Source organism: Hordeum vulgare, chromosome 1H (genome assembly GCF_904849725.1).
Source record: "Hordeum vulgare subsp. vulgare chromosome 1H, MorexV3_pseudomolecules_assembly, whole genome shotgun sequence".
In the NCBI taxonomy this organism is placed as follows: Eukaryota; Viridiplantae; Streptophyta; class Magnoliopsida; order Poales; family Poaceae; genus Hordeum; species Hordeum vulgare.
Window position 1 is genome coordinate 306,273,766 of NC_058518.1, and position 13,508 is coordinate 306,287,273.

Consider the following 13,508-nt stretch of genomic DNA (forward strand, 5'->3'; position numbering starts at 1 on the left):
TTATTACTTAGGTGATTCTTGATCACAGCTAAGTCCCCGAGTGCGACGTATAGTGCACACTCGGAGGGAGTTATTACTTAGGTGATTCGTGATCACAGCTAAGTCCCCGAGTGCGACGTATAGTGCACACTCGAAGGAAATTATTACTTAGGTGATGCGTGATCACAGCTAAGTCCCCGAGTGCGACGTATAGTGCACACTCGGAGGAGGTTAATACTTAGGCGATTCAGGATCGCAGCTAAGTTCTCGAGTGCGACGTATAGTGCACACTCGGAGGGAGTTATTACTTAGGTGATTCGTGATCACAGCTAAGTCTCCGAGTGCGACGTATAGTGCACACTCGGAGGAGGTTAATACTTAGGCGATTCAGGATCACAGCTAAGTCCCCGAGTGCGACGTATAGTGCACACTCGGAGGGAGTTATTACTTAGGTGATTCGTGATCACAGCTAAGTCCCCGAGTGCGACGTATAGTGCACACTCGGAGGGAGTTATTACTTAGGTGATTCGTGATCACAGCTAAGTCCCCGAGTGCGACGTATAGTGCACACTCGGAGGAAGTTATTACTTAGGCGATTCAGGATCGCAGCTAAGTCTCCGAGTGCGACGTATAGTGCACACTCGAATGAGTTATTACTTAGGCGATGCAGGATCGTGGCTAAGTCCCCGAGTGCGATGTATAGTGCACACTCGGAGGAGGTTAATACTTAGGCGATTCAGGATCGCAACTAAGTCCCCGAGTGTGACGTATAGTGCACACTCGGAGGAAGTGAGTACTTAGGCGATGCAGGATCGTGGCTAAGTCCTCGAGTGCGACGTATAGCGCACACTCGGAGGAGGTTAGTACTTAGGCGATTCAGGATCGCAGCTAAGTCCCCGAGTGTGACGTATAGTGCACACTCGGAGGAAGTGAGTACTTAGGCGATGCAGGATCGCGGCTAAGTCCTCGAGTGCGACGTATAGTGCACACTCGTAGGAGGTTAGTACTTAGGCGATTCAGGATCGCAGCTAAGTCCCCGAGTGTGACGTATAGTGCACTCTCGGAGGAAGTGAGTACTTAGGCGATGCAGGACCCCAGCTAAGTTTTTTTTTGTGTGTGTGAGAACTTTGAATCTGCACAAAACTGAATCTGCTGAATATATTATTTCTTCAAACTTGTTCGTTACACTGCTTCAGTCGACGATCACGTATAAAAACTCTTGAGGAGATCTCCGTTCCATGCACGCGGCTCGTCTGTCTCCCTCTGAATGTTGTATAGTCTGTATGCTCCGTTGTTCAGCACCTTGGAAATGATGAACGGCCCTTCCCAGGCCGGAGCCAACTTGTGTGGTCATTGCTGATCCACTCGGAGCACCAAATCGCCAGCTTGGAATGTGCGACTCTTGACGTGACGTGCGTGAAAGCGTCGCAGATCTTGCTGGTAAATTGTTGAGAGAGTGAGTGCCATCTCGCGCTCCTCCTCTAGAAGATCGACTCCATCTTGCCTTGCTTGTTCTGCTTCGGCTTCGCAGAAGAGTTCAACTCTCGGGGCGTTGTGAAGCAGGTCACTCGGAAGGACCGCTTCTGCTCCATAAACGAGGAAGAACGGTGATCGCCCCGTTGATCTGTTCGGAGTGGTACGGAGGCCCCAAAGCACTGAAGGTAACTCGGTGACCCATGCACCAGCAGCATGTCCTACCCCTCGCAAGAGTCGGGGCTTCAAACCTTGAAGGATAAGTCCGTTCGGACGCTCAGCTTGTCCATTGGATTGCGGATGTGCTACGGAAGCAAAATCCACTCGGATACCCTGACTCGCACCGAAGCCTTTGAACCTGTCCGAGTCGAAGTTTGTCCCATTGTCCGTGATTATGCTGTGAGGCACTCTGAATCTGGAGATGATGTCTCTGACAAACTTAACGGCTGTGGAGCCGTCGAGTTTCTTGATGGGCTTGGCTTCTATCCATTTTGTAAACTTGTCGACTGCCACCAACAGATGTGTGTAGCCTCCTTGGCCTGTCTTGAATGGCCCGACTGTGTCTAATCCCCAAACTGCAAATGGCCACACAAGTGGAATTGTCTTTAGTGCAGATGTTGGCTTGTGGGACTTGTTGGAGTAGAACTGACAGCCTTCACATCGGTCGACCATAGCTTTGGCCATCTCGTTAGCCTGCAGCCAGAAGAATCCAGCTCTGAACGCCTTGGCGACGATTGCTCTCGAAGAAGCGTGATGGCCGCAGGTTCCCGAGTGGATATCCTCTAGGATCAACTGTCCTTCCTCTGGGGAAATGCAACGTTGGAGGACGCCTGAAACACTCTCCTTGTACAATTGACCGTCAATGACAGTGAATGCCTTCGACCTGTGAACTATTTGCCGGGCTTGGACTTCATCTTCTGGAAGTTCCTGTCTCAGGATATATGCCATGATCGGCACAGTCCAATCGGGAATGACTACCAGAATCTCTGTGACTAGATCAACCATAGCAGGCACATCGACTTCAGTCGGATCTGTTGCGCTCTTGGGTTGTACTGGTCCTTCCGTGAAGGGATCTTCTTTGACTGAAGGAAGATGGAGGTGCTCAAGACAGACATCACTCGGGACTGGTCTCCGAGTGGATCTGAGTTTTGCCAACTCGTCAGCTGCTTGGTTCTTCAGTCTTGGAACATGATGAAGTTCTAGACCTTCAAACTTCTTCTCCAGCTTCCTGACTGCATTGCAGTATGTCGTCATGGTGGGGTTCCTTACGTCCCACTCTTTCATCACTTGGTTGACCACCAAGTCTGAATCGCCGTAGACCATCAGGCAACGGACGCCGAGTGAGATGGCCATGCGCAATCCGTAGAGAAGAGCTTCATACTCTGCCTCGTTGTTAGACGAATCAAAGTGTATCTGAAGCACGTACTTGAGCTTGTCACCCTTTGGCGATATGATCAGAACACCAGCGCCGGATCCATTCAACATCTTAGACCCATCGAAGAACATTGTCCAATGGGCCGAGTAGATGTGAGTCGGTTGCTGTTGTTCTACCCATTCTGTTATAAAGTCAGCCAGGGCTTGAGACTTAATAGCTTTCTTGGCCTCGAACTGTTGGGGAATGTCGCATGGGAAACAAAAATTTTCCTACGCACACGAAGACCTATCATGGTGATGTCCATCTACGAGAGGGGATGAGTGATCTACGTACCCTTGTAGATCATACAGCAGAAGCGTTAGAGAACGCGATTGATGTAGTGGAACGTCCTCACGTCCCTCGATCCGCCCCGCGAACAATCCCGCGATCAGTCCCACGATCTAGTACCGAACGGACGGCACCTCCGCGTTCAGCACACGTACAGCTCGACGATGATCTCGGCCTTCTTGATCCAGCAAGAGAGACGGAGAGGTAGAAGAGTTCTCCGGCAGCGTGACGGCGCTCCGGAGGTTGGTGATGATCTCGTCTCAGCAGGGCTCCGCCCGAGCTCCGCAGAAGCGCGATCTAGAGGAAAAACTATGGAGGTATGTGGTCGGGCAGCCATGAGAAAGTCGTCTCAAATCTGCCCTAAAAGCCCCATATATATAGGAGGAGGGAGGGGGACCTTGCCTTGGGGTCCAAGGGACCCTCAAGGGGTCGGCCGAGCCAAGGGGGGGAGGACTCCCCCCCCAAACCGAGTTGGACTTGGTTTGGTGGGAGGAGTCCCCCTCCCTTCCCACTTCCTCCCTCCTTTTTTTTCTTTTCCTTTGATTTTCTTCTCATGGCGCATAGGCCCCCTTGGGGCTGTCCCACCAGCCCACTAAGGGCTGGTGTGTCTCCCCAAAGCCTATGGGCTTCCCCGGGGTGGGTTGCCGCCCCGGTGAACTCCCGGAACCCATTCGTCATTCCCGGTACATTCCCGGTAACTCCGAAAACCTTCCGGTAATCAAATGAGGTCATCCTATATATCAATCTTCGTTTCCGGACCATTCCGGAAACCCTCGTGACGTCCGTGATCTCATCCGGGACTCCGAACAACATTCGGTAACCAACCATATAACTCAAATACGCATAAAACAACGTCGAACCTTAAGTGTGCAGACCCTGCGAGTTCGAGAACTATGTAGACATGATCCGAGAGACTCCTCGGTCAATATCCAATAGCGGGACCTGGATGCCCATATTGGATCCTACATATTCTACGAAGATCTTATCGTTTGAACCTCAGTGCCAAGGATTCGTATAATCCCGTATGTCATTCCCTTTGTCCTTCGGTATGTTACTTGCCCGAGATTCGATCGTCAGTATCCACATACCTATTTCAATCTCGTTTACCGGCAAGTCTCTTAACTCGTTCCGTAATACAAGATCCCGAAACTTACACTAAGTTACATTGCTTGCAAGGCTTGTGTGTGATGTTGTATTACCGAGTGGGCCCCGAGATACCTCTCCGTCACACGGAGTGAGAAATCCCAGTCTTGATCCATACTAAATCAACTAACACCTTCGGAGATACCTGTAGAGCACCTTTATAGTCACCCAGTTACGTTGCGACGTTTGATACACACAAAGCATTCCTCCGGTGTCAGTGAGTTATATGATCTCATGGTCATAGGAATAAATACTTGACACGCAGAAAACAGTAGCAACAAAATGACACGATCAACATGCTACGTCTATTAGTTTGGGTCTAGTCCATCACGTGATTCTCCCAATGACGTGATCCAGTTATCAAGCAACAACACCTTGTTCATAATCAGAAGACACTGACTATCATCGATCAACTGGCTAGCCAACTAGAGGCATGCTAGGGACGGTGTTTTGTCTATGTATCCACACATGTAAATGAGTCTTAATTCAATACAATTATAGCATGGATAATAAACTATTATCTTGATACAGGAATTATAATAATAACTATACATTTATTATTGCCTCTAGGGCATAATTCCAACAGTCTCCCACTTGCACTAGAGTCAATAATCTAGCCCTCACATCACCATGTGAATTACATTGTAATAAATCTAACACCCATACAGTTCTGGTGTCGATCATGTTTTGGCCGTGGAAGAGGTTTAGTCAGCGGGTCTGCTGCATTCAGATCCGTGTGCACTTTGCATATATTTACGTCCTCCTCCTCGACGTAGTCGCGGATGAGGTTGAAGCGTCGTTTGATGTGTCTGGTCTTCTTGTGAAACCTTGGTTCCTTTGCTAAGGCAATGGCACCAGTGTTGTCACAGAACAAGGTTATTGGATCCAGTGCACTTGGCACCACTCCAAGATCCGTCATGAACTGCTTCATCCAGACACCCTCCTTAGCCGCCTCCGAGGCAGCCATGTACTCCGCTTCACATGTAGAATCTGCTACGACGCTTTGCTTGGAACTGCACCAGCTTACTGCACCCCCATTAAGAATAAATACGTATCCGGTTTGCGACTTAGAGTCGTCCGGATCTGTGTCAAAGCTTGCATCGACGTAACCTTTTACGGCGAGCTCTTCGTCACCTCCATACACGAGAAACATCTCCTTAGTCCTTTTCAGGTACTTCAGGATATTCTTGACCGCCGTCCAGTGATCCACTCCTGGATTACTCTGGAACCTACCTGCCATACTTATGGCCAGGCTAACATCCGGTCTAGTGCACAGCATTGCATACATGATAGAGCCTATGGCTGAAGCATAGGGGACGGATCGCATATGCTCTCTATCTTCATCAGTTGCTGGGCACTGAGTCTTACTCAATCTCGTACCTTGTAACACTGGCAAGAACCCTTTCTTGGACTGTTCCATTTTGAACCTCTTCAAAACTTTATCAAGGTATGTGCTTTGTGAAAGTCCTATCAGGCGCTTTGATCTATCCCTATAGATCTTAATGCCTAGAATGTAAGCAGCTTCTCCTAGGTCCTTCATAGAGAAACTTTTATTCAAGTAACTTTTTATGCTTTCCAAAAGCTCTACGTTGTTTCCAATCAGTAATATGTCATCCACATATAATATCAGAAACGCCACAGAGCTCCCACTCACTTTCTTGTAAATACAAGATTCTCCAACCACTTGTATAAACATAAATGCTTTGATCACCTCATCAAAGCGTTTGTTCCAACTCCGAGATGCTTGCACCAGTCCATAAATGGATCGCTGGAGCTTGCACACCTTGTCAGCATTTTTAGGATCGACAAAACCTTCGGGTTGCATCATATACAACTCTTCCTTAAGGAAACCGTTAAGGAACGCCGTTTTGACATCCATCTGCCAGATTTCATAATCGAAAAATGCAGCTATCGCTAACATGATTCTGATGGACTTAAGCATCGCTACGGGTGAGAAGGTCTCATCGTAGTCAACTCCTGGAACTTGTGAAAAACCCTTTGCCACAAGTTGAGCTTTATAAACGGTCACATTACCGTCAGCGTCCGTCTTCTTCTTAAAGATCCATTTGTTCTGGATAGCCTTGCGGCCCTCAGGTAGTATCTCCAAAGTCCACACTTTGTTCTCATACATGGATCCTATCTCGGATTTCATGGCTTCTAGCCATTTGTTGGAATCTGGGCCCACCATTGCTTCTTCATAATTTGCAGGTTCATTGTTGTCTAACAACATGATTGATAAGACGGGATTACCGTACCACTCTGGAGCAGCGCGTGATCTCGTCGACCTGCGTGGTTCAACAGAAACTTGAACTGGAGTTTCATGATCATCATCATTAACTTCCTCCTCAACCGGCGTCGCAACGACAGAGGTTTCCCCTTGCCCTGCGCCACCATCCAGAGGGATGAGAGGTTCGACAACCTCGTCAAGTTCTATCTTCCTCCCACTCAATTCTCTCGAGAGAAACTCCTTCTCGAGAAAAGTTCCGTTCTTAGCAACAAACACTTTGCCGTCGGATTTGAGATAGAAGGTGTACCCAACTGTCTCTTTTGGGTAACCTATGAAGACGCACTTTTCCGCTTTGGGTTCCAGCTTTTCAGGCTGAAGCTTTTTGACATAAGCATCACATCCCCAAACTTTAAGAAACGACAACTTTGGCCTTTTGCCATACCACAGTTCGTATGGTGTCGTCTTAACGGATTTCGATGGTGCCCTATTTAAAGTGAATGCAGCCGTTTCTAATGCATAACCCCAAAATGATAACGGCAAATCAGTAAGAGACATCATAGATCGCACCATCTCTAACAAAGTACGATTACGACGTTCGGACACACCATTACGCTGTGGTGTTCCAGGCGGTGTTAACTGTGAAACAATTCCACATTGTCTTAAGTGAGTACCAAACTCGAAACTCAGATATTCACCCCCACAATCAGACCGTAGGAACTTGATCTTCTTGTTACGATGATTTTCCACTTCACTCTGAAATTGCTTGAACTTTTCAAATGTTTCAGAATTGTGCTTCATCAGGTAGACATAACCATATCTACTTAAATCGTCAGTGAAGGTGAGAAAATAACGATATCCGCCGCGTGCCTCCACGCTCATTGGACCACACACATCGGTATGTATGATTTCCAACAAGTCACTTGCACGCTCCATTGTTCCGGAGAACGGAGTCTTAGTCATCTTGCCCATGAGGCATGGTTCGCACGTGTCAAGTGAATCAAAGTCAAGTGACTCCAAAAGTCCATCAGCATGGAGTTTCTTCATGCGCTTTACACCAATATGACCCAAGCGGCAGTGCCACAAAAATATGGCGCTATCATTGTTTACTCTAACTCTTTTGGTCTCAATGTTATGTATATGCGTATCGCTATCAAGATTCAATATGAACAATCCTCTCACATTCGGTGCATGACCATAAAAGATGTTACTCATAGAAATAGAACAACCATTATTCTCAGACTTAAAAGAGTAACCGTCTCGCAATAAACAAGATCCAGATATAATGTTCATGCTCAACGCCGGCACTAAATAACAATGATTTAAGTTCATCACTAATCCCGATGGTAGTTGAAGTGACACTGTGCCGACGGCGATTGCATCAACCTTGGAACCGTTTCCTACGCGCATCGTCACTTCATCTTTCGCCAGCCTTCGTCTATTCCGCAGTTCCTGCTTCGAGTTGCAAATGTGAGCAACAGAACCGGTATCGAATACCCAGGCACTACTACAAGAGCCGGTTAAGTACACATCAATAACATGTATATCAAATATACCTGATTTTTCTTTGCCCGCCTTCTTATCTGCCAGATACTTGGGGCAATTGCGCTTCCAGTGACCCATACCCTTGCAATAGAAGCACTCTGTTTCAGGCTTAGGTCCAGCCTTGGGTTTCTTCGGCGGATTGGCAACAGGCTTGCCGCTCTTCTTCAAAGTGCCCTTCTTGCCTTTGCCGTTTCTCTTGAAACTAGTGGTCTTGCTCACCATCAACACTTGATGCTCTTTACGGAGTTCAGACTCTGCGACTTTCAGCATCGCAAACAACTCGCCGGGAGACTTGTTCATCCCTTGCATGTTGTAGTTCAACACAAAGCCTTTATAGCTTTCCGGCAGTGATTGAAGGATTCTGTCAGTGATAGCTTCTTGCGGGAGTTCAATCCCTAGTTCAGCTAGACGGTTTGAGTACCCAGACATTTTGAGCACAAGTTCACTGACAGACGAGTTTTCCTCCATCTTGCAAGCATAGAATTTATCGGAGGTCTCATACCTCTCGATCCGGGCGTTCTTCTGAAAGATAAACTTCAACTCCTGGAACATCTCAAATGCTCCATGACGCTCAAAGCGACGTTGAAGTCCCGGTTCTAAGCCATACAAGACTGCACATTGAACTATTGAGTAGTCCTCCTTACGTGCTAACCAAGCGTTCTTAACATCCTGATCAACCGTAGCGGGTGGTTCATCTCCTAGCGCAGCATTAAGGACATAATCCTTCTTTCCAGCTTGTAAGATTAGCTTAAGATTACGAGCCCAGTCTACAAAGTTGCTTCCATCATCTTTCAACTTAGCTTTCTCTAGGAACGTATTAAAATTCAGGATGACACTTGCGTGAGCCATGATCTACAACACAAATGTATTCAAAGTGGACTTAGACTATGTTCAAGATAATTAGAGTTCAACTTAATCAAATTATATGCTAAACTCCCACTCAAAAAGTACATCTCTCTCGTCATTTGAGTGGTTCATGATCCACTTACACTATCCCAAGTCCGATCATCATGTGAGTTGAGTATAGTTTCAGTGGTAAGCATCCCTATGCTAATCATATCAACTATATGATTCATGATCGACCTTTCGGTCTCATGTGTTCCGAGGCCATGTCTGCACATGCTAGGCTCGTCAAGCTTAACCCGAGTGTTCCGCGTGCGCAACTGTTTTGCACCCGTTGTATGTGAACGTTGAGTCTATCACACCCGATCATCACGTGGTGTCTCGAAACGACGAACTGTAGCAACGGTGCACAGTTGGGGAGAACACAATTTCGTCTTGAAATTTTAGTGAGAGATCACCTCATAATGCTACCGTCGTTCTAAGCAAAATAAGGTGCAAAAAAAGGATTAACATCACATGCAATTCATAAGTGACATGATATGGCCATCATCACGTGCTTCTTGATCTCCATCACCAAAGCACCGGCACGATCTTCTTGTCACCGGCGCCACACCATGATCATCCATCAACGTGTTGCCATCGGGGTTGTCGTGCTACTTATGCTATTACTACTAAAGCTACATCCTAGCAAAATAGTAAACGCATCTGCAAGCACAAACGTTAGTATAAAGACAACCCTATGGCTCCTGCCGGTTGTCGTACCATCGACATGCAAGTCGATATTTCTATTACAACATGATCATCTCATACATCCAATATATCACATCACATCGTTGGCCATATCACATCACAATCATACCCTGCAAAAACAAGTTAGACGTCCTCTAATTTTGTTGTTGCATGTTTTACGTGGTGACCAAGGGTATCTAGTAGGATCGCATCTTACTTACGCAAACACCACAACGGAGATATATGAGTTGCTATTTAACCTCATCCAAGGACCTCCTCGGTCAAATCCGATTCAACTAAAGTTGGAGAAACCGTCACTTGCCAGTCATCTTTGAGCAAAGGGGGTTACTCGTAACGATGAAACCAGTCTCTCGTAAGCGTACGAGTAATGTCGGTCCAAGCCGCTTCAATCCAACAATACCGCGGAATCAAGAAAAGACTAAGGAGGGCAGAAAAACGCACATCACCGCCCACAAAACCTTTTGTGTTCTACTGGAGAAGACATCTACGCATGAACCTAGCTCATGATGCCACTGTTGGGGAACGTCGCATGGGAAACAAAAATTTTCCTACGCGCACGAAGACCTATCATGGTGATGTCCATCTACGAGAGGGGATGAGTGATCTACGTACCCTTGTAGATCGTATAGCAGAAGCGTTAGAGAACGCGGTTGATGTAGTGGAACGTCCTCACGTCCCTCGATCCGCCCCGCGAACAATCCCGCGATCAGTCCCACGATCTAGTACTGAACGGACGGCACCTCCGCGTTCAGCACACGTACAGCTCGACGATGATCTCGGCCTTCTTGATCCAGCAAGAGAGACGGAGAGGTAGAAGAGGTATCCGGCAGCGTGATGGCGCTCCGGAGGTTGGTGATGATCTCGTCTCAACAGGGCTCCGCCCGAGCTCCGCAGAAACGCGATCTAGAGGAAAAACTATGGAGGTATGTGGTCGGGCAGCCGTGAGAAAGTCGTCTCAAATCTGCCCTAAAAGCCCCATATATATAGGAGGAGGGAGGGGGACCTTGCCTTGGGGTCCAAGGGACCCTCAAGGGGTCGGCCGAGCCAAGGGGGGGAGGACTCCCCCCCAAACCGAGTTGGACTTGGTTTGGTGGGAGGAGTCCCCCTCCCTTCCCACTTCCTCCCTCTTTTTTTTTCTTTTCCTTTGATTTCCTTCTCATGGCGCATAGGCCCCCTTGGGGCTGTCCCACCAGCCCACTAAGGGCTGGTGTGTCTCCCCAAAGCCTATGGGCTTCCCCGGGGTGGGTTGCCCCCCCCGGTGAACTCCCGGAACCCATTCGTCATTCCCGGTACATTCCCGGTAACTCCGAAAACCTTCCGATAATCAAATGAGGTCATCCTATATATCAATCTTCGTTTCCGGACCATTCCGGAAACCCTCGTGACGTCCGTGATCTCATCCGGAACTCCGAACAACATTCGGTAACCAACCATATAACTCAAATACGCATAAAACAACGTCGAACCTTAAGTGTGCAGACCCTGCGGGTTCGAGAACTATGTAGACATGATCCGAGAGACTCCTCGGTCAATATCCAATAGCGGGACCTGGATGCCCATATTGGATCCTACATATTCTACGAAGATCTTATCATTTGAACCTCAGTGCCAAGGATTCGTATAATCCCGTATGTCATTCCCTTTGTCCTTCGGTATGTTACTTGCCCGAGATTCGATCGTCAGTATCCGCATAGCTATTTCAATCTTGTTTACCGGCAAGTCTCTTTACTCGTTCCGTAATACAAGATCCCGAAACTTACACTAAGTTACATTGCTTGCAAGGCTTGTGTGTGATGTTGTATTACCGAGTGGGCCCCGAGATACCTCTCCGTCACACGGAGTGACAAATCCCAGTCTTGATCCATACTAAATCAACTAACACCTTCGAAGATACCTGTAGAGCACCTTTATAGTCACCCAGTTACGTTGCGACGTTTGATACACACAAAGCATTCCTCCGGTGTCAGTGAGTTATATGATCTCATGGTCATAGGAACAAATACTTGACACGCAGAAAACAGTAGCAACAAAATGACACGATCAACATGCTACGTCTATTAGTTTGGGTCTAGTCCATCACGTGATTCTCCCAATGACGTGATCCAGTTATCAAGCAACAACACCTTGTTCATAATCATAAGACACTGACTATCATCGATCAACTGGCTAGCCAACTAGAGGCATGCTAGGGACGGTGTTTTGTCTATGTATCCACACATGTAAATGAGTCTTCATTCAATACAATTATAGCATGGATAATAAACTATTATCTTGATACAGGAATTATAATAATAACTATACATTTATTATTGCCTCTAGGGCATAATTCCAACACGAACTTGATGTCGTAGTACAACATCTCCATCACCCACTTTGCCACTCGGCCCGATGCGTCCCGATTGTGGAGAATTTCCGACAACGGAGCATCAGAGACGACAGATACCGAGTGGTCTTGGAAATAATGGGCCACCTTCTTTGCAGTCATATAGATCCCATAGATAAGTTTCTGATAATGGGGATACCTCTGCTTGGAAGGGGTCAGGACTTCAGAGACGTAGTACACTGGCCGCTGAACTTTGTATGCTTTGCCTTCTTCTTCTCGCTCGACTGTAAGAACAGTACTGACGACTTGATTTGTAGCCGCAATATATAGAAGAAGGGGCTCTTTACTGAGCGGAGCAGTAAGAACCGGCTGGGTGGAAAGTAGGACTTTGAGGTCGTCGAATGTGACTTGGGCTTCGTCTGTCCACTCGAAGGTATCTGACTTCTTCATGAGTCGGTACAGAGGAAGTGCTTTTTCGCCGAGTCGACTGATGAACCTGCTCAAAGCCGCTAGGCAACCTGTGAGCCGTTGAACATCGTGTATTCTGACCGGCCTCTCCATTCGGACGATGGTCCCGATCTTTTCGGGGTTAACATCGATCCCTCGTTCGGAAACGAAGAAACCGAGTAACTTTCCGCTGGGAACACCGAATGAACATTTGGCTGGGTTTAACTTGATATCGTACCTACGAAGGTTGGCGAATGTTTCTGCCAAGTCAGTCAGCAGGTCGGAACCTTTGCGTGACTTAACTATGATATCATCCATGTATGCCTCCACGTTCTGACCGATCTGGTCGAGGAGACATTTTTGGATCATGCGCATAAAGGTAGCTCCTGCATTCTTCAGACCGAAAGGCATAGTGATGTAGCAGAAGCACCCAAACGGGGTGATGAAAGCTGTTTTCAACTCATCGGGACCATACAGACGGATCTGATGATAACCCGAGTAGGCATCAAGAAATGACAAACGCTCGCATCCCGTAGTCGAATCGACAATTTGATCTATGCGGGGGAGCGGAAAATGGTCTTTCGGGCAAACCTTATTGAGGTGCTTGAAGTCAATGCACATTCGGAGTGACTTGTCCTTCTTGGGCACCATGACGACATTGGCGAGCCACTCGGAGTGGTGAACCTCGTGAATGAAGTTGGCAGCCAGCAGCTTGGCCACCTCTTCTCCGATTTCCTTCCTCTTGTGCGCGTCGGACCGACGCAGGCGCTCTCGGACGGGCCGAGCGACGGGATCCACATGTAGTCGGTGCTCAGCCAACTCCCTGGGTACACCCGGCATGTCAGAAGGTTTCCATGCGAAGATGTCCCAGTTCTCACGGAGGAATTGGGTGAGCTCGGCTTCCTATTTAGGATCGAGGGTGGTGGAGATGTTCGTCAGGGCGGCAGACTTGTCCGTCGGGTGGATGCTGACCTTCTTCGTCTCTCCCGCCGGCTGGAACACGGACTCAGAAGCTGGTTTCTTCGAGCGCATCAGGTCGGCATGGTCGACTGTTTTCTTGTATTCGTCGAGCTCCAGCA